Source organism: Ovis aries, chromosome 19 (genome assembly GCF_016772045.2).
Source record: "Ovis aries strain OAR_USU_Benz2616 breed Rambouillet chromosome 19, ARS-UI_Ramb_v3.0, whole genome shotgun sequence".
NCBI lineage: Eukaryota > Metazoa > Chordata > Mammalia > Artiodactyla > Bovidae > Ovis > Ovis aries.
In genome coordinates this window covers 28,320,031-28,345,083 of record NC_056072.1, presented here as the reverse complement: position 1 = coordinate 28,345,083, position 25,053 = coordinate 28,320,031, and the positions used below count along the sequence as shown (strand labels likewise).

At 41.9% G+C, this 25,053-nt stretch overlaps 1 protein-coding gene across 4 annotated transcripts in view; it reads right to left on the bottom strand.

The window, feature by feature from the left end:
- PDZRN3 (PDZ domain containing ring finger 3) overlaps positions 1 to 25,053 on the bottom strand; it is a 268,425-nt gene that overhangs the window by 144,324 nt on the left and 99,048 nt on the right. The window contains exon 1 of one of the 4 annotated variants that reach the window (XM_042235955.2): positions 1 to 25,053. This exon is cut by the window's left edge and continues 83,748 nt beyond it; it is cut by the window's right edge and continues 36,548 nt beyond it. The exons of the other annotated variants lie outside the window; for them this stretch is intronic. The gene's annotated coding sequence lies outside the window, so the exon portion shown is untranslated. 4 annotated transcript variants of the gene reach the window in all.

The following is a 25,053-nucleotide window of genomic DNA, read 5'->3' as shown; positions in this document are numbered from 1 at the left end:
TGTCACCCTGCTTATTTAACTTCTATGCAGAGTACATCACGAGAAACGCTGGGCTGGAAGAAGCACAAGCTGGAATCAATATTGCCAGGAGAAATATCAGTAACCTCAGATATGCAGATGACAGCACCCTTATGGCAGAAAAGTGAAGAAGAACTAAAAAGCCTCTTGATGAAAGTGAAAGAGGAGAGTGAAAAAGTTGGCTTAAAGCTCAACATTCAGAAAACTAAGACCATGACATCTGGTCCCATCACTTCTTGGGAAATCGATGGGGAAACAGTGGAAACAGTGTCAGACTTTATTTTGGGGGGCTTCAAAATCACTGCAGATGGTGATTGCAGCCATGAAATTAAAAGACGCTTACTCCTTGGAAGGAAAGTTATGACCAACCTAGATAGCATATTCAAAAGGAGAGACATTACTTTGCCAACAAAGGTCTGTCTAGTCAAGGCTATGTTTTTCCAGTGGTCATGTATGGATGTGAGAGCTGGACTGTGAAGAAAGCTGAGCGGCAAAGAATTGATGCTTTTGAACTGTGGTGTTGGAGAAGACTCTTGAGAGTCCCTTGGACTGCAAGGAGATCCAACCAGTCCATCCTAAAGGAGACCAGTCCTGGGTGTTCATTGGAAGGACTGATGTTGAGGCTGAAACTCCAATACTTTGGCCACCTCATGCAAAGAGTTGACTCATTGGAAAAGATCCTGATGCTGGGAGGGATTGGGGGCAGGAGGAGAAGGGGACGACAGAGGATGATACGGCTGGATGGCATCACTGACTCGATGCATATGAGTTTGGGTGAACTCCAGGAGTTGGTGATGGACAGGGAGGCCTGGTGTGCTGCAATTCATGGGGTTGCAAAGAGTCAGACATGACTGAGTGACTGAACTGAACTAAGACCAGCTGAGGGAAGCTTCTCCAAGCTTCAGAGTTTCAAAACGTGCCTCTGGGAGGGGTGGGTGGGCAGATGGCATCGGATTAGAAGAACGCTGTGTTCACTCGCTCCTCTGCGATCTCTGAAGGGACTCCAGCACAGCAGTGGGGAATCAGCAACTCCATCACATGGCCTGAAGACATGAGTGTCTCTCCAAAGACTATCCACCCTTCCAAGACACAGAGGAGGATACACTGCAGTTCGAGAAGACCTGGGATTCTAGAAAACCCATGATTCACCAGGATCTTGCTGGAACCAACCATCATGTGCAAATCCGCCTCAAGTCTGAAGCATTTTTCATGCTGCATGGCCACTGTTCACTTTGTAACACCTCCACCCTGCTCCCTTACCACTCTTTCCAAGTAGACTGTAAATTCTTTGGAAATAAAGATCACCTTAACTCATATCTGATTCCTTATTGCCAAAGTCATGGCCGCTCTGCAGTAGTTGACCCTCAAGAATATTAGTTAAAGAAATGTGATGGGAAGACTGATTTGCAGAAGTGCTAGTGGAATGTATGCCTCTTTGTTTATCTGAAGTTCTAAGACTGAAGTGTGTAAAGCAAGGTTGAGAAACTATAGCCCATGAGCCAACTCTGGGCCATGTGCTATTTTTATGGACCTTTCAAGGTTTTAAATGATTGGAAAAAATATTTTGTGTGTAAAGTACGAAATTATATGAAACTGAAATTTCTGTGTCCATCAGTAAAATTGTACTGGAGTCACAACTATACCCATCTGGTATTATTAATGGCTGTTTTGGGGCTATTTCAGTATTGCTGAGTTATACTGTTGCTATAGCAATGACATGGCACCCAAAGCCTTCAATATTTACACTCTGGCCCTTGATCAAAAAAGTCTGTTGGTCCTTGATGTCAAGTAGTGCTAAACTAGGAGATAAATTTCATATATCCATCAGAATATGAACTTCCTCACAAGGAGAGTTCTTTTCAAAGACTCTCCAGTAATTGGCACAAAAACAAAAGACATTTTAACCTGGGGCGTGAACATCAAAACATCTTAGCAGTGTAAGGTAGTAGGCTCTGGACTCAGAAGGGCCTACATTTAATCCCGATGCTATAATACTGTTTAATAAGCCTTACTCTCTAAACCTCAGTCTCCTTGGCAGTAAAACAGGCACAATGATAAGACCTCTTCTCAGGCAGTTGTTCTAAGAATTAAATAATGCACTGTATCTTTACCTGTTAACCTGGTATCTAATGTTTAGTAAGACTCTGATAAAAGGAACTGTACTACTTTCCCTCATTGCCTTTGGAGGAATGCTTCACTTGTGGAAAATGTCCTCTTTGATATTTGTCTCTAAAATGAATTATTCATGTCAGACTGCAGTTTTTATGTTTAATGTTAACAATGTGAATTACTACTCTAGGACCTAGTTGCTAACTATGAATTCACAGAAACCTCGACGACATGTGTCTACATGAAAACTTAAGATTCTTATGATAGAGTGAGATGTTCCAACCAATGAAATATGACAAGAAAAAAGCAAGAAAAGGCAAAAGATCTTTGAAAGAAACAATTCTCATTATTTGGAGATGACATAATAGGCTAGTGCAAAACACTGGAATAACCATAAAACTATGTAAGCAGGTAACAATGACAAAAGCTATATGTATATATGTATGCATATGTATATGTATGGCTACATATACATATGCATGCATCAAGATTGGCATCAGTTCAATCACTCAGTCGTGTCTGACTCTATGTGACCCCATGGACTGCAGCACACCAGGGCTCCCTGTCTATCACCAACTCCGGGAGTTTACCCAAACTCTCTCTCTCTCCACACACACACATACATACATATGTTGCTGTTGTTCAGTCACCAAGTCCTTTCTTATTCTTTTGTGATACCGTGGACTGTAGCCCATCAGGCTCCTCTGTCCATGGGATTTCCCAGGCAAGAATGCTGGAATGGGTTGCCTTTTTCTTCTCCAGGGGATCTTCCATACCCCTGCACACACACACACACACACACACACACACACACACACACACACACAATATCAAACAGCAAATGAAATGAGTGATTCTCTACAGAAAAGCACCATGTTTTATTGACACATATAAGAATATTATGAAAGAATATGAATTATAACACCTAAAATCAGTGAAAAATAAGACCACAGAAACAGAACAGTTGGTTAAAGGTCCAAAAAGAAATCTGGTGGGATGCAAGAGCTTAAAACAAACTTCAATCTCAGTATTACACAGCGGGGTAACACACAGCCCTCCCATTGCTCAGATGTTGGCCAGTGCTTTCTTGAAGCTGCTTTCATTTATGAGTGAGCAGATGCAACTGTCAGAAAGGAAGCAGGAGACTTTTTGAAAAGCAGCAGGAAATGAACAAGCAGGGAACACAGTCACTGAGATCCTGGCAAAGGATCCAATGTGTTCTGTAAAAGGAATTTGGAGCCTGTGAGTTGATTCATTGGATTTACAAACCAGGACAGGATAGTTTCAGTACTGTTAACAATGTCAGACTTTATTTTTTGGGCTCCAAAATCACTGCAGATGGTGACTACAGCCATGAAATGAAAAAGACGCTTACTCCTTGGAAGGAAAGTTATGACCAACCTAGATAGCATATTGAAAAGCAGAGACATTACTTTGTCAGCAAAGGTCCATCTAGTCAAGGCTATGGTTTTTCCAGTGGTCATGTATGGATGTGAGAGTTGGACTGTGAAGAAAGCTGAGTGGCAAAGAATTGATGCTTTTGAACTGTGGTGTTGAAGAAGACTCCCATGAGTCCCTTGGACTGCAAGGAGATCCAACCAGTCCATTCTGAAGGAGATCAGTCCTAGGTGTTCTTTGGAAGTACTGATGCTGAGGCTGAAACTCCAATACTTTGGCCACCTCATGCGAAGAGTTGACTGATTAGAAAAGACTCTGATGCTGGGAGGGATTGGGGGCAGGAGGAGAAGGGGACGACAGAGGATGATATGGCTGGATGGCATCACCGACTTGATGGACGTGAGTCTGAGTGAACTCCAGGAGTTGGTGATAGACAGGGAGGCCTGGCATGCTGCGATTCATGGGGTCACAAACAGTCGGACACGACTGAGTGACTGAACTGAACTGAACTGTATCTCACATGCAAATTCCAGAGGGCATGCCTACACTTCACTGGAAACTCACTGTTCACCAGACACTTCTACTCTGAGTGTGTGGGAAACATTTTTGGACTAGAAAGGCCGCTTTTACTTTAATGTTAAATACTGCAAAAAGAAGACAGGGCTGGATACCACTATCCCTTCTTATAGTCAAGGATACAAACGTATCAAAACATTTTGGAGACTAGAAAACAGGCAGGCTGGGCGACTTAAAGAAAAGGATTTTTAAGTAACAGTGTGAGTATGTACACATTTTTCTTCTTTATAATACAGAACTCCTTTTTCCTACAGATATTCAAAATTAGTCTTAAAACAAAAGCTTAAAAACTGTGGTAATGCATATTACCACCAGTAGCTGACAAGAAATTACAGAGAAATTTCAAGTTTTCTCTGATTAACAAATTAGCTCCTCTAAACACACCACCTACTGCAAAAGCCATGACCTCTGGAAGCAGGCTGTGACCTCCACGGGCCAGTCATCACAGGCTGCCAGTGCCGTCTGCAGTGTGGTCAGGTGTGCCCCCGAGGATCAGAAAACCTCTTTATTAAAAATGAAAGAGAACTCGGTCTTCTCTTGCTGCTTTGATGTGAGATCAGCAATTTCTAATAAAAGGGATTTTTTTTTTCCTGGATGAGGCTACAGAACCAAAATCTATATTTAGACGGGTATGTTTTCACTGGCAAGCTCTAGTTTAATTAATTTCGATTTATAAAGGACTAGCAAAGGTGAGTGACATTGCTACCCAGGCATGCAAATTCAAAGTGAACATAATCCTAGTTTACATTTTTGGAAAATAGCCAGTGTGTCTCGGGAAATGAAATGTACCTGAGAGGGACACAAGACGTGATTTCCTCAATTTTTTTTTTTTTTAAATAAAGAAACGTTGCTTTCTGTGGCAGAACTGAAAGGTGCGGATAGGCATTAGCAGAACAGTTTTTCATGAAAGAGTTTTGTTGATCTGTGTAATGTTGCCTCTGCTAAATGCATAACAAATAAATTAGCATTCATTAATTTCATGAATAGCATATATTTCAGCATTTACAAGTACGATGCTCTTTTGAGGGCTTCCTTGCTCAGAGTTATGACTCTGTTAAATCTTTTTTTTTTTTTAAGAAAAAGAATGTATATAAAGGCAGAGGAACATCATGTTTTATGAACATGTCAGGTTCTAAGGAACCAAGCCCCATAAAAGAACACTAAGGAAATATTTAGAAGCAGAACTTCAAAACTTTTCTGTCCTGTTTTCCCACATTTGGGAGAGGGGAGGGGATGGTGAAATGCAGTCAGTTATAGGCATTCATGAAAAGGCTGAATCCCTTTCATGTTTGTAAAACTGAACATACGTAATAAAATAGAGAAAACACTAAAGCCACAGAGGCAGCTGCAGAAACTCTTTTTGAGTGATTGTGAAGAGATTTTAAGCTCAAAGTAGTCCTGACCGATAACTTCCGTAGCTCATTTTGAGCAGCTACTCTATATGAGTAGCTGGTATCCAGACTTTTCCCATCTTTAGACTTTCCCACTTTTAGATATACCCCCCACCTTGCTGAAGTCCTCTGTTCCCCACTTGTCACTGGGCTAACTGCTATTCATTTCTAGATCTCAATTAAACATCACTCCCTCCAAGAGGCCCTCCCAGATTTGCCCCCTCACTCAGGACATCCTGTTTATCTTCTTCATAGCACTTAGCACAGTATGTTGTCCTTCTGTTGGTTTACTTTCATCCTTTCTCTACTGGACTCTGAGTTCCCTGAGGGCAGAGACCCTCATGTCAGGAGATCACAGACATTATGATGTCATGGTTAAAACGCCGGTTTTAGACGTGGCCAGTTGGCTTCCAATCCCAGCTGTACCAATGCAGTAGCTGTGTGACCTCAGCATGGTACTTAACCCCTCTGGGCAATCATTTCTCCCTCCTATGTGGAGGTAGAGTATGTGGAATATCTATCTCATGTTTTCTAAGGTTAAAATCAAATGTGATGATGCAAGTAAATGAGCACTGTTATTATTCACCACTGTATACCCAGTGCCAACTGCAGCTCTCATACTAAAAGATGCAGGCTAAATACATACTAAACTGATACACTTTAATACAATTATATCTACACATTCTCACAACAACTCATGAAGTACGTCTACACCAACGTCACATGTAGGAGACTAGAGAGATTAGTAATGCCTTCCTCAAAGCCTCATAGCACTCTGGAAATTTCCATTCCTTGAGCCTCAGCCCCACCAGCATAAACTGAGGATATTATTTCTACCAGTTTCTCATCAAAGGGTGTCACCATCAACCTGTTATGGGCAGGGGCAGTCAAAAAACAAAGTACACGTAATAAAATCCAGTAGGAATCAATCTATATTCATGAAACAATGTTTATCTGATTACAAACATAGTGTGATATGGATGTTCTATCCGATCCTATAAACCCTTTGAGCCTCAGTTTTTATCTTCTGTGAAATGGGGATAATAAAGACAGAGGAGAAATATATGAAGCCCTGCATGGAGTATGGTATTAGTCAGGTGCTTGAAATAGGCAGCTCCTGCTTCTGAGAGGATGTGAGCCACTAAATGACTCTTTAAGGTCTTAAGTTATACTTTATCCTGGATCTCATTAGATCAATGATGAGAAATCATTAGAAATAGCGATTCTGCTTTCAAAGTACAGGGCACCTAGAATGGTGAGGTCTTTGGGTTTGCAACAGATACTGTATGATGTTACGCCTTAAAAGTTTCAAGGCAAAAACAAAATGGCAGAAGAGTAGGTGGTCGTGGAGTACATCTCTCTCCATGAATACATCAGGAATACACCTTCAGACACAGAAGTGCATGCAGAGCATCAGCTGAGAGTGGAAAAGAATATACAGAACCATGCAAAACTCGACAGGACAAAGGAACTAGGGAGGAAAAAACAGGAGTGTTGGTACGATTGGACCTGCCCTCAACCGGTGGGGGAACTGAAGCAGGGGTCTGATCCCCACATCGGGACAACTGTCTGAGTCAGAGGAGAAACATTTAAGGCTGAGAGTGAAACAGCTGATCTGTGGCAGTCTAAATGGAATGAGAATCAGACAGTCCTTGCCGCAGCCATACATACCGTGGACAGGGACACAGGTCCCCTGGAGGGTACAGCGGCTGGGAGCTGGAATATGGGGATTGTGGAGCAATACCAGGGCAAGGGCTGCTGTTGACTGTGGAGAGACAGATCAAGGGGATGTGAGAGAGGAGATTGTGGTGGGAGATGCCTGTGGAGGGAGGCTGGGCAGCCATGGAAGCAAGGGGAAGCTGCTGAGTCACACATAGAGGGTGGAGCCATCACCATAGCCTCTCTCTCCCTACATGCCAGCATCAGCAGCTGAACAATAGAGAGGCTGGCCCATCAAATGCCTGACACATTGAACTATAGAGAAGGACCCCACCCAGGGAGCCTCTTTAAGTGCTTGACCCACCAAATACAGAGTAGCACCCCAGCCAAGGGGGCCCCTCTATGTGCCTGACGCATCAAACAACAGAGCAAGGGAGCTCTTGAAGTGCCTGAACAGGCAGAGCTACAGAGAAAGACTGGCCAAAGAGGCCTTCTGATGGCCAGCTACAAGAGGCTCAAAAAAAGACTCTGATAGGGTCATAACTCCTGTAGTGGAGGTGGTCCATGTCCCCACACACATGGCACCGCCAGGGTCCCCACAAGCCAAGCAGCTGTGCCACCTTCACACAGAGTCAGACACGACTGAAGCAACTTAGCAGCAGCAGCAGCAGCAGCATCTTTGGTTTCTCGTTTCTGGATATTTGTTGTGATCTCACTTAATGCCACAAGCCACTTGTGGAATCTTCGTTCCTGACCAGAGATCAACCCCTGAGACTTCGAAGTGGGAGTACTGACTCCAAGACTCGACTACCAGAGAATTAACCCTAGTGAGTATCAAATAGTGAGAACTCACAAAGTAAACCATTTGAATACAAGATCTTGCATCACCCAAACACCAGTAGCACCCTGTGCAACAAACGAAACAAAAATACAAATCCAATCATCAGCAGACAGGATTACCACCTCACTCAACCTTACCCATCAGAGGAAAGACAAACAAACTCAACACAAATCTCACCTTATAAGAAGCTTATGACCAACCTTACGAGGGCAGAAACCAAAAGGAAGAAAGAGTTCAACCTTGAAGCCTGAGAAAAGGAGACGTCAAACACAATAAGTTAAAAAAAAAATAATGAAAAGGCAGAGAAATAGTACACAAGTGAAGGAACAAACTAGAAACACAGCAGTCCAAATAAATGAAGAGGAAATAGGCAAACTACCTGAAAAAGAATTCAGAATGATGATAGTAAAGATGATCAAAAACCTTGAAAACAAAATGGAGAAAATCAAGAATCAATTAACAAAGACCTAGAAAAATTAAAGAATAAACACACAGAGACAAACAACACACTTACTGAAATTAAAAATATTCTAGAAGGGATCAATAGCAGAATATCTGAGGTAGAAGAATGAATCAGTGAGCTGGAAGATAAAACGGTGGAAATAACTTCTGAAGAGCAGAATGAAGTAAAAAGAATGAAAAGAACTGAGGATAGTCTCAGAGACCTCTGGGACAATATCAAATGCACCAACATTGGAATTATAGGGGTCCCAGAAGAAGAAGAGAAAAAGAAAGGGTATGAGAAAAGTTTTGAAGAGATTATAGTTGAAAATTTCCCCAACATGGAAAAGGAAATAGTCAGTCAAGTCCAAGAGGCATAAAGAGTCCCATACAGGGTAAACCCAAGGAGAAACACACCAAGACATACTAATCAAACTAACAAAGACAAACACAAAGAAAGAATATTAAAAGCAGCAAGGGAAAAGCAACAAGTAACACACAACGGAAACGCCATACACTTAACAGCTGATCTTTCAGCAGAAACTCTGCAGGCCAGAAGGGAATGGAGGATATATTTAAAGTACTGAAAGGGGAAAATCTACAACCAAGATTACTGTACCCAGCAAGGATCTCATTCAAAATTGATGGAGAAATAAAAACCTTTTCAGATAAGCAAAAGTTAAGAGAATTCAGTACCACCAAACTAACTTTACAACAAATGTTAAAGGGACTTATATAGTCAAGAAATACAAGAGAAGAAAAAAGATCTACAAAATCAAACCCAAACAATTAAGAAAATGGCAATAGGAACATATATATCAATAATAACTTTAAACGTAAATGGATTAAATGTTCCAACCAAATGGATTAAATGCTCCACAGACTGGCTGAATGGATACAAAAACAAGACCCATATATATGCTGTCTACAAGAAACCCACTTCAGACCTAAAGACACGTATAGACTGAAAGTGAGAGGAAGGAAAAATATATTCTATGCAAATGGAAAGCAAAAGAGAGCTGGAGTAGCAATCCTCATATCAGAAAAAATAGACCTTAAAATAAAGAAGATTACAAGAGATAAGGAAGGACACTACATAATGATCAAGGCATCAATCCAAGAGGAAGACATAACAATTGTAAATATCTATGCACCCAACACAGGAGCACCTCAACACATAAGACAAACACTAACAGACATAAGAGGAGAAATTGACAGTAACACAATAATAGTAGGAAACTTTAACACCCACTCACATCAATGGACAGATCATCAAAACAGAAAATTCATAGGGAAACACAAGTCTTAAATGACACATTAGACGAGATGGATCTCATTGATATCTTCAGGACCTTCCATCCAAATACAGAAGAATACATCTTCTCAAATGCACATGGAACAGTCTCCAGGATAGACCACATCTTACGTCACAAATCAAACCTCAGTAAATTTAAGAAAATTGAAATCATACCAAGCATCTTCTCCAACCACAATGCTATGAGACTAGATATCAATTACAAGAAAAAAACTGTAAGAAACACAAACACATGGAGATTAAACAACTCGTTTCTAAATAACCAACAGGTTACTGAAGAAATCAAAATGGAATTGAAGAAATTTCTAGAAACAAATGACAATGAAAACACGACAATTCAAAACCTATGGGATGAAGCAAAAGCAGTTCTAGAAGAGGAAAGTTTATATCAATACAATCCTACCTCAAGAAACAAGAAAAACATCAAATAGACAACCTAACTTTACATCTAAAACTAGAAAAAGAAGAACAAAAAACCCCACAAAATTAGTAGAAGGAAAAAATCATAAGGATCTGAGCAGAAATAAATGAAAAAGAAATGAAAGAAACAATAGTAATGCTTAATAAAACTAACAGCTGGTTCTTTGAGAAGATAAACAAAATTGACAAACCCTTAGCCAGACTCATCGAGGAAAAAAGAGAGAAGACTCAAATCAACAAAATTAGAAATGAAAAAGGAGAGGTTACAACAGACAATGCAGAAATACAAAGGATTGTAAGAAACTATTATGAACAACTATATGGCAATAAAACGGATAACCTGGAAGAAATGGACAGATTCTTAGAAAAGTTCAGTCTTCAAAGACTGAACCAGGAAGAAATAGAAATTATGAACAATCGAATTACAAGCACTGAAACAGAAGCTGTGATCAAAAATCTCCCCCAAAACAAAATCCCAGGACCAGATGGCTTCACAGGAGAATTCTATCAAACATTTAGAGAAGAACTAATGCCTATCCTTCTAAAACTCTTTCAAAAAATTGCAGAGGAATGAACACTTCCAAACCAATTCTTTTGAGTCCACCATTACCCTGATACCAGAACCAGACAAAGACAAAACAAAGAAAGATAAGTACAGGCCAATATCACTGATGAACATAGATGCAAAAATCCTTAACATAATTTTAGCAAACAAAATTCAGCAATACATCAAAAGGCTCACACACCATGATCAAGTTGGGTTTATTCCAGGGATGCAAGGATTCTTCAATATATGCAAATCAATCAATGTCATACACCATATTAACAAATTGAAAGATAAAAACCTTATAACCATCTCAATAGATGCAGAAAAAGCCTTTGACAAAATTCAGCACCCATTTATGATTAAAACTCTTCAAAGAATGGGCATAGGAGGAACCTACCTGAACATAGCAAAGGCCATATATGATAAGCCTACAGCAAACACTATTTTCAATGGTGAAAAACTGAAAGCATTCCCCCTGAGGTCAGGAACAAGACAAGGGTGTCCACTTTCACCACTATGAGTCAACATAACTTTGCAAGTCCTAGCTACAGCAATCAGAGAAGTAAAAGAAATGAAAGGAATCCAGATCAGAAAAGAAGTAAAGCTCTTACCGTTTGCAGATGACACGATACTGTACATAGAAAACTCTAAAGATAGTATCAGAAAAGTACTAGAGCTAATCAGTGAATTTAGCAAAGTTGCAGGATACAAAATCAATACACAGAAATCATTTGCATTTCTATATACTAACAATGAAAAATCAGAAAGAGAAATTAAGGAGTCAATTCCATTCACCACTGCAACAAAAAAATTAAATATCTAGGAATAAACTTACCTAAGGAGACAAAAGAACTATACAGAGAAAACTATAAGACACTAATTAAAGAAATCAAAGACAACATAAACAGATGGAGATAGTCCATGTTCCTGGGTAGAAAGAATACCGTGAAAATGACTATACTACCAAACACAATCTACAGATTCAGGGCAATCCCTATCAAATTACCAATGGCATTTTTCACAGAACTAGAACAAAAAATTTCACAATTTTTTGAAGACCCCAAATAGCCAAAGCAGTCTTAAGAAAGAAGAATGAAGCTGGAGGAATCATCCTTCCTGACTTCAGATCATACTACAAAGCTACAGTCATCAAGACGGTATGGCACTGGCCCAAAAACTGAAATATAGACCAATGGAACAAGACAGAAAGCCCAGAAATAAACCCATGCACCTATGGGTACCTTATTTTTGACAAAGGAGGTAAGGATATACAATGGGGCAAAAACAGCCTCTTCAAGTGGAGCTGGGAAAACTGGACAGCTACATGTAAAAGAATGAAATTAGAACACCTCTGAACACTATACACAAAGATAAACTAAAAATGGATTGAAGACCTAAATGTAAGACCAGAAACTATGAGACTTAGAGGTAAACATAGGCAGAACACTTGATCACATAAATCAAAGCAAGATCCCCGGTGACCCACCTCCTAGAGTAACAGAAATAAAACTAAAAGTGAACAAGTGGGACCTGATTAAACGTAAAAGCTTTTGCACAGCAAAGGAAACCATAAACAATGTGAAAAGACAACCCTCGGAATGGGAGAAATAATAGCAGATGAAACAACCGACCAAGGATTAATTTCCAAAATATACAAGCAGCTCATACAACTCAATGCCAGAAAAACAACCCAATCAAAAAGTGGGAAAAAGACCTAAACAGACATTTCTCCAAAGACAACATACAGATGGCTAACAAACACACGAAAAGATGCTCAATATTGCTCATTATTAGAGAAATGCAAATCAAAACTATAATGAGATATCAGCTCACACTGGTCAGAATGGCCATCATCAAAAAGTCTACAAACAATAGGGGTGCTGGAAAGGGTGTGGAGAAAAGGGAACACTCTTGCACTGTTGGTGGGAATGTAAGCTGATACAGCCACTATGGAGGACGGTATGGAGATTCCTTAAAAAACTAGGAATAAAACCACCCTATGACCCAGCAATACCACTCCTAGGCAGATACCCTGAGGAAATCAAAATTGAAAGAGACACATGTATCCCATTGTTCATTGCAGTACCATTTACAATAGCTAGAACATGGAAGCAACCTAGATGTCCACTGACAGATGAATGGATAAAGAAGTTATGGTACATATACATAATGGAATATTACTCAGCCATAAAAGGAAAACCTGTGAGTCAGTTCTGTTGAGGTGGATGAACCTTGAACCTATTATACAGAGTGAAGTGAGTCAGAAAGATAAAGACAAATATCATATTCTAACACATATATATGGAATCTAGAAGAATGGTACTGAAGAACTTATTTCCAGGGCATCAGTGGAGAAACAGACATACAGAATAGACTTATGGACATGAGGAGAGGGGAGGAGAGGGTGAGATGTATGGAGAGAGTAACATGGAAACTTACATTACCATATGTAAAATGATAGCCAATAGGAATTTGCATATGGCTCAGGAAACTCAAACAGGGGCTCTGTATCAATCTAGAGGGGTGGGATGGGGAGGGAGATGGGATAGAGGTTCAAAAGGGAGTGGATATATGTATACCTATGGCTGATTCATGTTGAGGTTTGACAGAAAATGACAAAATTCTGTAAAGCAATTATCTTTCAATTTAAAAAATAAATTAAAAAGAAATAAGAACATTGTAAAAAAAAAAGTCTAAACTCTTCTTAAATGTTTCTAAACTATCTTAAGATACAATATGAAGAATAAAAAATCCCAAATCTAGGGCATTAAAAAAAAATTCATACATTCTGAGATATTCTTCAAACTCTTAGACTCATGAACAAAGTTGCTTCAGGGAAAGTGGTTGTCTTTCTTTAAGCTATTTAAAGAATCTGCCCACTCCTAACAATTTTTTTTTTTCTCAGAACTCTAGTTAATGGGGACTCAACACTGGTACAAGAAGGATAAGAGGAATCCTAAATAATCATGGTTCATATCACGTTCCAAACCACCCCAAGAGACCACTTGATCTAAAAACCAAATGATGGAAATAAACCCCTGTTTACATGGGTTGGGCAAAAAACACAAAACAGAGAACTCTTCTACGTTGAGCAGAGAGGTAAGGCTCCCTTCATGAGTCCTCCTTGAAGGTAACATCCAAAACCCACACACTTATGTCTGCACTCAACTGACCTGGACAAATCACTCATGCTGACACTTAGCTAGGAAGGTCAAGGTCAAAGGGCAGTGGGCTCTGAGGTCAAGGGCCACCCACCACAGACTAAAGCGGCCACAGGCAAGATCACTCATTACTGCTGTGGTTACTTGCCTTGGATCCCTCGTGGCCGAGACACTCTTTAGCAGCTGGTTTAAAAACCTTGCTGGTTAATTCTTCAAACACCCCGTCTTGCTTTTATCCAGTGTGCTAAGAAGGTTAAACTAAATGACCTCCCTTCTGAGGGTCAGGAGAGCTTCTTAGGGAGTCTGAAGACTTGCGTAGTAGAGAAAAACCTTTCAATGGGAATAATGGCCAACAGGGCAAGCAGCAGCAATTATCAATAAGGATGAGATAAATAAGACGCAGCAGAGCTTGGCTCAAGTTAAGCAAGATAACAATGGCCCCATTTCAACCCAAGGAGGGGAAGAGACTCAGAATAAATGAATGGTCACCATCTTTTATAAACAATGATGAAGTAATGTGTCTGATTCCAAATTCTGCTGGTTTAAAAATTTAGTTGCATTCCTCACTCTATTTCTGACTCCACTCTTAATTTTATTCACAGCATAAGAGGGCCATGTAATGAGGATCGAAATAAACAAACAAAAGTAACAAAATGAAGCCATTTTCACAAGCTGGTGAAATAGTGTGCGAAACAGAATGAAGATTTTGCATGACACTGGGACTGTGTGTCTTGCACACAGCCTGACATTGAGGTCTGTGCACCAGTGCCTTTAGGAAAAGAGAAGAAGACACATGGTCACCAGGGGAAAATGGATATGTTTAATCTCAAGAACATTTCTGGAACAAAAAGCTGATAAGAACCGCTTTAAAACCTTGTAAGAAAGAAATAGTTAACTCATAGGGAGAGAAACCTATGTTTCTGACCAACCTGTGGTCACTAAAAGAGCTCTGGCAAGAATAATACACACTACAATATGTTAAGAGCTTTTTTTTTTTTTTTTAAATATCTCCATGGTTACAATGAGGATTGAGGACTTGGAACTTTGGTCCATGAGTGCAAATACAAATTAAGCATATTTCTGCTGGAATGAACTGCACGTGGTGACTTTCTACCTAAACTGCGCTGCGTTCATTATCCTCCTAAATGAGGATGTATAAGCCTTACACATGTGACCTAAGGCTGCTGGGAGCTCTTATTGTTCAGGACCTGTAAGGCACAGACCCTGGAAGGGGTCTGATGGCCACTTCTGGCCCTCCCTCATCTTGCAGATCAAAGCGCTCCTCCAAGACATTCAGACAAATCAGAACTGAGGCCAGGGCACAGACCCACCCCTAGATGGGGAAGCTGGCAGGTGGCCCGTGGTCTTCACTTCGTGTTCTTCATGCCAGTTGGTTCCCACTCCTCCCTGTTATCTCACCCCTCTCTGCGCTGCTGCCTCTGCCATCCCTCACCTCATCCAATTTCCATTTCCAGCTGAAGCCAGTGAATGCTGGCTCTGTCATCTGCAAAGTACCTTACTAATGAAGTAAGGGGGCTTTAGGGGTGGGAAGTGGGTGAGAAAGGAAGATACAAAAACCACAGACACAGCCTGTCCTCAAGCAGATGGCAAGGTGTCAGCTGGGAAGACACAAAGCCTCCTTTTTTAAATGCCTGGGTCTAAGGACATCATCTTGGTGGTCTTACTCGTTAATGAAAGAAATAAGGAAAGAAAAAAAGAGAGAGGGAGGGAAGGAGGAAGGAAGAGAAAAAAAAGATAAAAAGAAGAGGCAGAAGGGAGAAAAGTGAAAAGGAAAAAAATACATGGAATGGAAATTCCCTGGTTAAGACTCTGCACTTTCATTGCCAAGGGTGTGGATTCAATCCTTGGTCAGGGAACTAAGACCCCACAAGTCACGCAGTTCAACCAATAAATAAATAAGTAAAATAAATATCATATTAAGGAGTTTAGATATCATCTTATAAGCATGGTAAGCCACCATGTGCTGAAGAAAAATGAAAGAAATGAAATAAATGGGGCCTGGTCCTGGCTTTGGCTTGGAGAATCTGGGCTGTTTTCTGGTGATCATGTCACTCTTTTCACGTGCTAGCTGCTCTGTCTTCCTGTCTGTGCTCTGCTTAGTCACTGAGTCGTCTCCGACTCTTTGTAACCCCATGGACTATAGCCCTCCAGGTCCCTTTGTCCATGGGGATTCTCTAGGCAAGAATACTGGAGTGGGTTGCTGTGCCCTCCTCCAGGGGCATCAGAAGCAGGAAGAGAGGGGAAGGGGTGGGAAGATTTGCACTCAAAATCCAACAGTAGGGAGAAGGTCAGAAAAAAAACACAAAACTTAAAGGTGCAGATGTGTGAACTCCACAGTACCATCTGGGGCTTTAAAGAGTAAAAGCAAAGTACATGGTGCAGTGACTCCTCCAAAAAGAATAGCATGCTCACTGTCCTGCCTGGGAGTAACAGCCGTCGGAACAGATTTGCATTATACCCACCATCTGCTCTTTAGGACAACAGGAACATATATAAAGTGATACACTTGATGAAGAGCTTCATCCAACTGGGACTGTTCAGTGCACTCCATGAGAACATTTCCATTCATTTCCTGACAGCACAAGATCAGCATTGCCACACCACCTCGAGAACCCTTCAGGCCAGAGTGAATTCATCAACAGGTGAAAAATAAATGTTTCTCTCTGGGCTGTTTGTTTTCTCCAGCTGCTCTTAAAAGGAGACAGGAATGCCGAACATCAGCTAGGCTGAATGGTCTAAATCCTGCTCCATCACTGGATGCACTGAATTGAGCGAGCCATTTCATCTGCCTCAGGTTCCTCGTGTGTAAACAGAGGAGAGTAAGAATACCCTCCTCATAGGATTGTCGTGAAAATGAAAGGTATTCATGCAGGGCAAGCCCTTACCGCAAGGCCTGGCACATGTACGTTCTGTAGTGTGAGCTGTCAACATCAGCAGCGGCAGCAGCATGGTTTTACTTCTTATCCATTCCCTGAGCCGTAATTCCTTAAACATCTGATAACCACCATAAAAGCCTAATGCAAAGCCACAGGACACAAAATCTCTTTACAGGCTGGGGGTCAGCTTTTGGCCTCACTGCAGCGGTTCTGCTCAACCATACTCCCTCTATCAGCTGAACTGCACTTGAGAATGCTGCAACAATGACCACAAAGATGTCTAGAGAGGTCTGGTTCTTTTACTGGGCACCGCGTAGACACTTTTTACGACTTAATACTCACACAATAAAAATTAAGTGCTTACATAAGACCTCTACCGAATGACAAAAACATGATTATATATTGGTTCACTACAAAATCCTTAGAGAAATGGATGCTATAATTGAGAACTGATTATTAAGAATCAATAACTTCAAGATCAACACCAACATAGTCATATTTTTAGGAAAACCAGGGTAATTCTCGGTTCCTTGAAAATTTCTAAAAAAAAATCAAAATAATCATCAAAGTGATCTTGTTAAAAAGTCCTGGTATACCAGGTTATGCCAAATCTGGGTCTATTACAAGAACCAAATGGCCTACAAAACCGTGGCTTTTAAAGCAGAATGCAGCCCCTTAAATGGCAATGAGAAAAATATAGATTAAATGTCATTTTTCTAAAGCGAATTCAAGCCAAAAGTCTTAAATTCATTTCTTGGGGAGAAAATCATGGATATCTTTGATTTATATTCATTTCTTACGTACCTCAAAATGCACTCAATCAAAACTGTGGGATTTTAAGGAAGAAATGTCAAGAACTCATTGACTGCACCAGTGAATCACCTGACAACTCTTCTGTCACTGGACTGTGAAAAATTTAGCGAGTTGTGATGAAGACCAGATTAGGGATATAGCTTTGAAGATAAACAAATCAGGGCAATGCAAAACTTTATTACTGGACTATTATTTTTATCGATCAAGAGTGCTGATTCTGTCCCAAAATATGTCTGGTAATGAATTATCCTTTTTGTTTTGAGCCCACTAAATCCTATCTTTTCTCCTGATTTCTCCAATATAAGCTTTAGGCCCTATTCTCTTCATGGTACTGCTACAATTTCCCCCATTCATAATCTCTGCCATAACCATGTTTGCCTTTGTTATGCTGAGGATGACGTGGGTATGTATCTATCACCCCACTCAGTGGGTGATTGTAGAGGCTGACCTTCTTGCCTGGTTCAGCGTTCCAGCATCCTCCCCAAATGCTACCTTTTATTAGTTGAAGACAAAGCTGCACTGTCGGTCAAACAGATAGCCCCTCTGGAAGGAGGTACCCTTCATCTTCAGTCAGGGGTGTGCAAGGGGTTACCTCTCCTTGCTAGAGCCAAACACATCTCAAGGCCCATACTGAAATGGGCCAAACACCTTAACACCATACAGAGAAAATATACACATTGGCTCAGTAAATCCAATCAGCCTACTGTCTAGACTGGGTGCTGCTAACACTCGAGGTGGCCTCGGAACAGGCGGAAATGAGGAGAGAAGGGAGGTCAGCGCACACGTTCCCTCTGAGAGAAGCCACTGCCCCTCAGCTCCTGCTGGTTGCTGGCTGTGCCGGGAAAAGTGGGGGAGGCGCTGCCAGACAGTCTCAACTTTCAAATAAAGCCCAGAACCCAGACATCTCTGTAAAAACCCTCTTGATTTTTAAATGTTGGCAACAAATTCCAAACATTTTTAAACACAGTGCTCATTGAGCCAAACACTTCTTTTAGCCACACACAGCCTACAGCCTGCCTGTTATGGAGATGACTCCCCCAAAAGGTCAGGCAACCTGAGTAATCATTTCCATCTCTGCCGTATTTGCAAAGGACTGACCAATAATGGGCCCCAACCAATTGCCAGGCATCCTGCTCACTGCTTTCCACGAGTCATCTCATTTTGAACCTCATTACAAACTGACTGTAATATCGTTACCCAGGTTGAGGAGATAAAGAAAGGCTCTTAGGAAAGTTCAGATCTTGTCTAAGTTCTGAGAGTCAGGCAGGAGCAGGATTTGAACTTGCGTCTTCATGACTTTAAACCGCACCTACTTCCCACTAATGCACAGGGCCCACCTAGAAACAAGAGTGGAATAAAGCAGACCTTGCAGGAGGGGCTTCTTCCTGGGGAAAGAGCTGAGGCGGAACACGGACCTCTATGGGTATACACTACCAAGTTTACTGTTTCAGAGTCAGTGATTTAATGCAGTCACCTAAGTAGTGATAAGTAACAGTGTATTTGACCACATTTCAAATTTATGATTCAGCCCTTCAGTGTGATAATAGCTGGCTGGTGTGTAGTGGGCCAGAGGAGGCCAGAAATCTGGTCACTAACTAGATTTGCAAGCGAAATTATTCTTAATGATAACAAAAGTAACAATAATCACTTCTTAAAAGGCAAACCAGAAACTTTTTGTTGCAGAAGGCTTTACACATAATGACTCTTTCTTATATCTAGCAGTTTCACAGCTAACAAGTTGATTTTAATCTCCTTATTTCAACATCAAAGAGAGAAAAAAGGTTCAACATCAAATGGATCAGAAATGAAGGATTTTATAAAAAAAATCCTGGTAACCTCATGCAACACTCTTTCCTAATTATGTTAAGTTAATCGAGTTTCCATATTGCTTAATGCTCACTTTTGGCAAAAATTAAAGCAAAAGCAACGGAGTCCAAAATTAGTGCACAGACCAGTTGCGATTTGTATTTGCCTTAATTCAACTTGACAATAGAGCGATTGTGAAGGACACAGCTTCCTCCCAAATATTCCACCTCTACCGCCTCTCACTCTAGCCATTTTTGAGAACAAACCTCCAATTATTTACATAGAGCTACACAACTACAAGAGTGTTTAACTGTGTATCAATCCACTATTTCCAATTCCAAGTGCAAAAAATAAATTGAGAAAACATCTACTTATATTATAAACTCAAAGGGTAATTTTTTTTTTTAAATTAAAAAGACAGCCTGGAATTACATGGGGCTGCATTTCAGAGGGCTTTATGTAACAGAAGCAGCTTACTGGAACTGTCTAGGTGACCCACACCACAAGCAGACAGAATGCCCACTGACTGTCCATAGGAATCACCATTCTCTGTGAAAGGCATGGCCCCCACAGCAGGAGAAGAGGAAGTTCTTGTAAAGAACTTTCTTAGTGAGAAGCCCAGGTGAGAGATCACCAAAGACATCAACTATGGATGGTCCTGCTGGGTGTCCCATTTTGTATCTTTTACTGCCTTACGCTGGAACATCCTTTGCCAATATGACCTTTTCCTCCAGGTCTCTGTGTCTACATCACCTCTTCCATGGGGCCTAACCTGACCACCCAAGAGCCAAGAATACACTCAACATCAGCACTCCACATCCAAACTCCCTACCCCACTCACCTTTACAGTGTTATCACTGTGCTCTGCAGCACTTCACATTCTGCATTTATCAGTTCATAGTTCATAACCTATTCACCCCCCTAGCAGGATGGCACATCCATGAGGGCTGGACCTTGGACCATCTAGTTCACTGCTGAGTCCCCAGTACCACACTTAACATATACATATATATATATATTTCAATAAAGTAATTAATATACAAGTGATAGTTCATTCACAAACAAGTCCACTAGAATGCAAGCACCTCAAAAGCAGGGTTCCTGTCTCAGTCTCCCCTGCAGTCCCCCAACAACTACACCAATGCCTGACAAATAGGACCTGATGCCTGAATCAGCAGGTCAGTGAAGGATACTACCTGGCTTACTGGGAAGCTAATAAGCCAATGCCACTGGCCAGGTAGCCGCATTCTTCCGGGTGCAGGCAAGTGTCCAGAGGACATTCAAGATCCTATTTTCCTTTTGTAGATCCTTGGAGGTAAATCCCCCAGTTAGTTAATCTCATCTTTTAGGTGCTAATTTTATTTAAATCTTAAAAGGATGCTGGTGAAAGGAATAGGTGGAATGTTTTTGGAGAGGAATATATTGACGGGAACTGAGGGTAAACAATGACCAGATCTCCGAAGGTTCAGAAGATCATGGGTCAAGACTGACAAGGAGTCTGAACCCTAAAGCAGGAGCTCCTTGGCCTTGTCTGGGCGGCCCTCCCTCTCTCGTAAGCTCCCGTGCTTCCAAGCTTGTCACACTTTCTAGTTTTCTCCTTACTTCTTATAGACAACACCTTTTGACACGAACCGTCTTTTTTTTCCCCTACTGTTTTTAAAATTAATTTTTATAGGCATATAGGTGCTTTATAGTGCTGTGTTAGTTTCTACTGTACAGCAAAGTGAGTCAGTTATACGTTCACATATACCCTTTCTTTTTTTGGATTTCCTTCCATTTAGGCCACCACAGAGCAGTGAGTAGAATCCCAGCAGGTTCTCATTCGTTATCTACTTTTACATAGCATCAATAGTGTATATAAGTCCATCTCAATCTCCCAATTCATGCCATACCCCTTTACCCACTTTGGTTGGCACCTAAGATTTCTTTGTCCCTCTGGGGAAGTGAGGATTAGCAAAGATAAAGGATTCCACTTCTATCCTTCCCCAAGTCTGTCAGCCTCCATTGGCAAGGATGAAATACTCACAGTCGTCAAAGGCCAGCACGGAGAGAATCAACCTTGCCTTGCCGAGTGCGGCAGGATCCACTGCTGCTTAGGATAAGCACTGCCCTTCCCTGTGGGAGGATTCTACGTCTCTGTCCTGGTGGCGTCAGGCTCACCCAGGTCACTCACTTGGGACATGTGACTGGGAGGGATGTCCCTCTTCTGAACTGAGGATGAAGCACCATCGCCTGTTTCTGCCTTTCCTTTCTACCTGAAGACCAGCAACCACCTAGGTGGGGTGGGGGTGTGGGGTCACTCCTCCAGCCTGGGTCCTGGAAGGCTGACGATTTTCCAAAGGTGTTACTGTAGCAGAATGGTACACTGATCATAGTTTCGTGGTAGTGACTACTTTCTCACAGTCCAATCCCCGATTAAGACGTGTGAACAAGGACCCTGCCATGCCTTCACAGTCCCCAAGGTTACATGGAATGGAGGCTCACCAGAGCATCAGTAATGCACGTGGCCAGTAACACCAAAGGCCAGTGCAGTCCAACCACTTGGTGTCTGGGCCCCAACCCTACTCCCAAGCTCAAAATATGTTAGAAGTGAAAGCAAAAGCCCTGGGAAAAATAAAAACCGACACACAAAGACAGAACTTGCTTCCTCGGGAGAAATTATCTTGTGAAAGTTTCACCTGACAATTCACATGGGCAGACGGTTCTCTATCGGTCCATAATTAGATAATTGCACGCTTATAATCTGTGTTTCCTCAACTGTCATCTGTTGTTTATGTAAGGTGTAAGCCTCACACCTAATGTGCACCTTGAAGGTGATTATAGAATAGTATTTATGATGCACCCACATGCATGGGGCACAGCACAAACAAGAAAGGCAGACTCCAGCCCTGGAGTAACTTGGCTCAGGATTTAAGCATGGGACAAGGGGAATTTACAGGGATACGAACAAGGGGGTTTCTCCATAATTATACATTATGTAACACCACTATAAAAGGAAAAATGATACGATCTAGACAGACTCAAACACACACAATTTGATGAATGTGACTGAGAAATAGGAGCTAGAATTTTTTGGATGCTAATTTGACTTTTTAAAAAATCCATAAAGTGCTGTAATTTCTTTCTCCGTGTCACGGTAGCCAAGGCAAAGGTCTATGGCATGCCAGAATAAGCCACTTCTGACAGATCACGGCATTTACTGACTGAGCGACTGAACTGAACTGAATGCCTCACAGCCACCAAGTGTGTACCCCAGAGTTGTTTAAAGTTCCATTAACTCTGATTAATAGATTCGCAAGATTCAGCGTTCCCAATCAAACTCTCCTGACGCCCTTTCAGCTTGCCTGCCAGCAGGGTTGACCAGATGGAAGTGGAGAAGCCCCACAACAGGACCCTGGGAGTGAACTCCGTGTTGGCCCAGAGCTGCTCTGACAACCCAGGCATCACTTCTGCCCAGGTGTCCACCCTGAGGATATGGCTCTGCTGGCCTGATAGATGATGTGTGTCATCTCCGATCATCTGCCATGACCACTGAGAACATACTCAGACACATCTGAAACCTCTGCCCCTTTGCACAGATTTCCAGCTGCTTCTAATCCTGAGCACTGAGAACTTGTTTTAACAGACAAAGGTTTCTTTAAGCCAATATCCATAATTAAGAGACTGGAGGGAGGGACTGTGTCTAGAATGCCACACGTGTTCTTCAGCTGTCCCTGTCCTTAAATCCTCCATGGTGGCAGGTCTCTACACAAGGAAAACATGCTTTCCACACTCAGGAACTCCTGCATCCAAGACCAGAAAGGGAATGTGTCCAGAGGTAAATAGGGCTACGTGACCCTACTTCTGCTGAGGGGCAGGGTAAGGTCCTGACTGCTCCAGAAAACATCTTAGGCTTACAGAGAATTTCTCCTGTGTGATAAGAGTCACTTTCATTGCGTATCATCCCAGGGCCACTGGGAGGCCTCCCACTGTTGGTGCTGAGACTGTAACCACATCTGTGCCCCAGGTGCCATTACATTCCCCAGAGTCCTCAACTGGAAAGCAAGGGCCAGGCTGCCAGAGCTCACGGACACTGCCTCTTCTCTGGGCTCATGACTCTTTTTTCCCCTCTCCTCCATTATATGCGGTCATGAAACAGACTTCTGGCTGACAGAATGTGAGCAGAAGTCATGCACCTCATCTCTGAGCCTGACCCACAGTCCCCACCCCTGCTGGATCCTCACTCGAGTTCCAAGTGGAGAGATTCAGGAGTCCTAGAGAAGGTGGGGCTGCAGGATGGGAGAGGCTAGAGCCCTGAACCGCTGCCAAGAACAAAGGGCCCAGCCCCTGTCAATGGCCTCTGATCCTCGATGTGAACACATAATAAGTACTTATTGTGTTGAGTCTCTAAAGTTTTGGCGTCATCTGTTCCAATGGTTATCTACTCTACTACGGTGATAAATAAATCTGCTTTAATTGGCCAGATGGCTTAAATCAATAACGCTGAACTAATACCTGGACATGTGCTGATACTCGGCACCAGTAAACCCTAGGTGATAGTCTCAACTCTCCAGCTTCTATGCTAGAGTGCCACAGAGTCTGGACAATACCAGTCAAAGGATGGCCAACAAGACCCAACTGTCACTTTCTGTAAAAAGATGACACAAGGCCTTTCTTTCACGTTTTCCTCGCGTACAGACCTGCCACCACGGGGGGATTTAAACACAGAGGGGCAGCTGAAGAATACAGATGGCACTCCAGACGTGGAACTGCCCCTTCTTCCAGTCCCTGAAGAACAGCTCTTGGTTTAAGGAAACTTGGTCTCTTAAGTTGTGTTCAACACTGGCATCTAACTCACTGATCTAAGAGGGGCTTCTGGACCAAAACAACTTCCTGAAGTGCCATCACATCTCGAAGGGGCATGGTCATGGAGTCCATAATACCTGCTGATAAGTGGAAGTGCATAAACTGCGCTGTCCCAGGCCTGGGCCGTCACCTGAAGATCTAGGACTCGAAGAGAAGCGTCTCACTTTAATCCTCCACCTTCATGTAACACTTCAGGCTTCCAAGAGCCTTGCATCTGTCTCACAGTGGCCACAAAAGACATTCTCTAATTGCTTCTGACCGAACAGCAGAGGCTTTTAATTTCCTCGCATAGAATACGCACGTCTTACACACACTCCTAGCACAGTGCGGTGTGTCTCCTTCTCTGTAAGCACGGAGCTTCATCTTACTGGCAAAGAAGAGCTTTTACAAATCGCAATACACCTCCTAAGAAAGGCAATCTTGCCTTCTGAGGGTCTTCAAAATGAGCTTAGCCAGAACTCCAGGGGCTCCAATTACACATATTTACCTGATGTATTTTTATGGGATACATAATTCAAAAATTGCAGTCTGCCTTTTAGGCTGCGTACTATGCATTTTAAAAATGTACTTATGACGTCAAGCCCTTTCTTTTGTGGTTTCTTGATGCTACCACTCACCGTGAGTAGTTTCAGTCTTTCCCTTATGTGAGGCAATGCAGTTATTCTTCAGCAACATAAAGCTCTTAAGGGTTTTGCAAGCCTTGTTTTGCATCCATTCTTCCCCTGCATGGAACATCTGATTTTTCATCTGGTTTTAATCTCACACAATGATGTAGGTAAAGGGAAACTCCAAGACCTGGTAATTAAGCCCTCATGG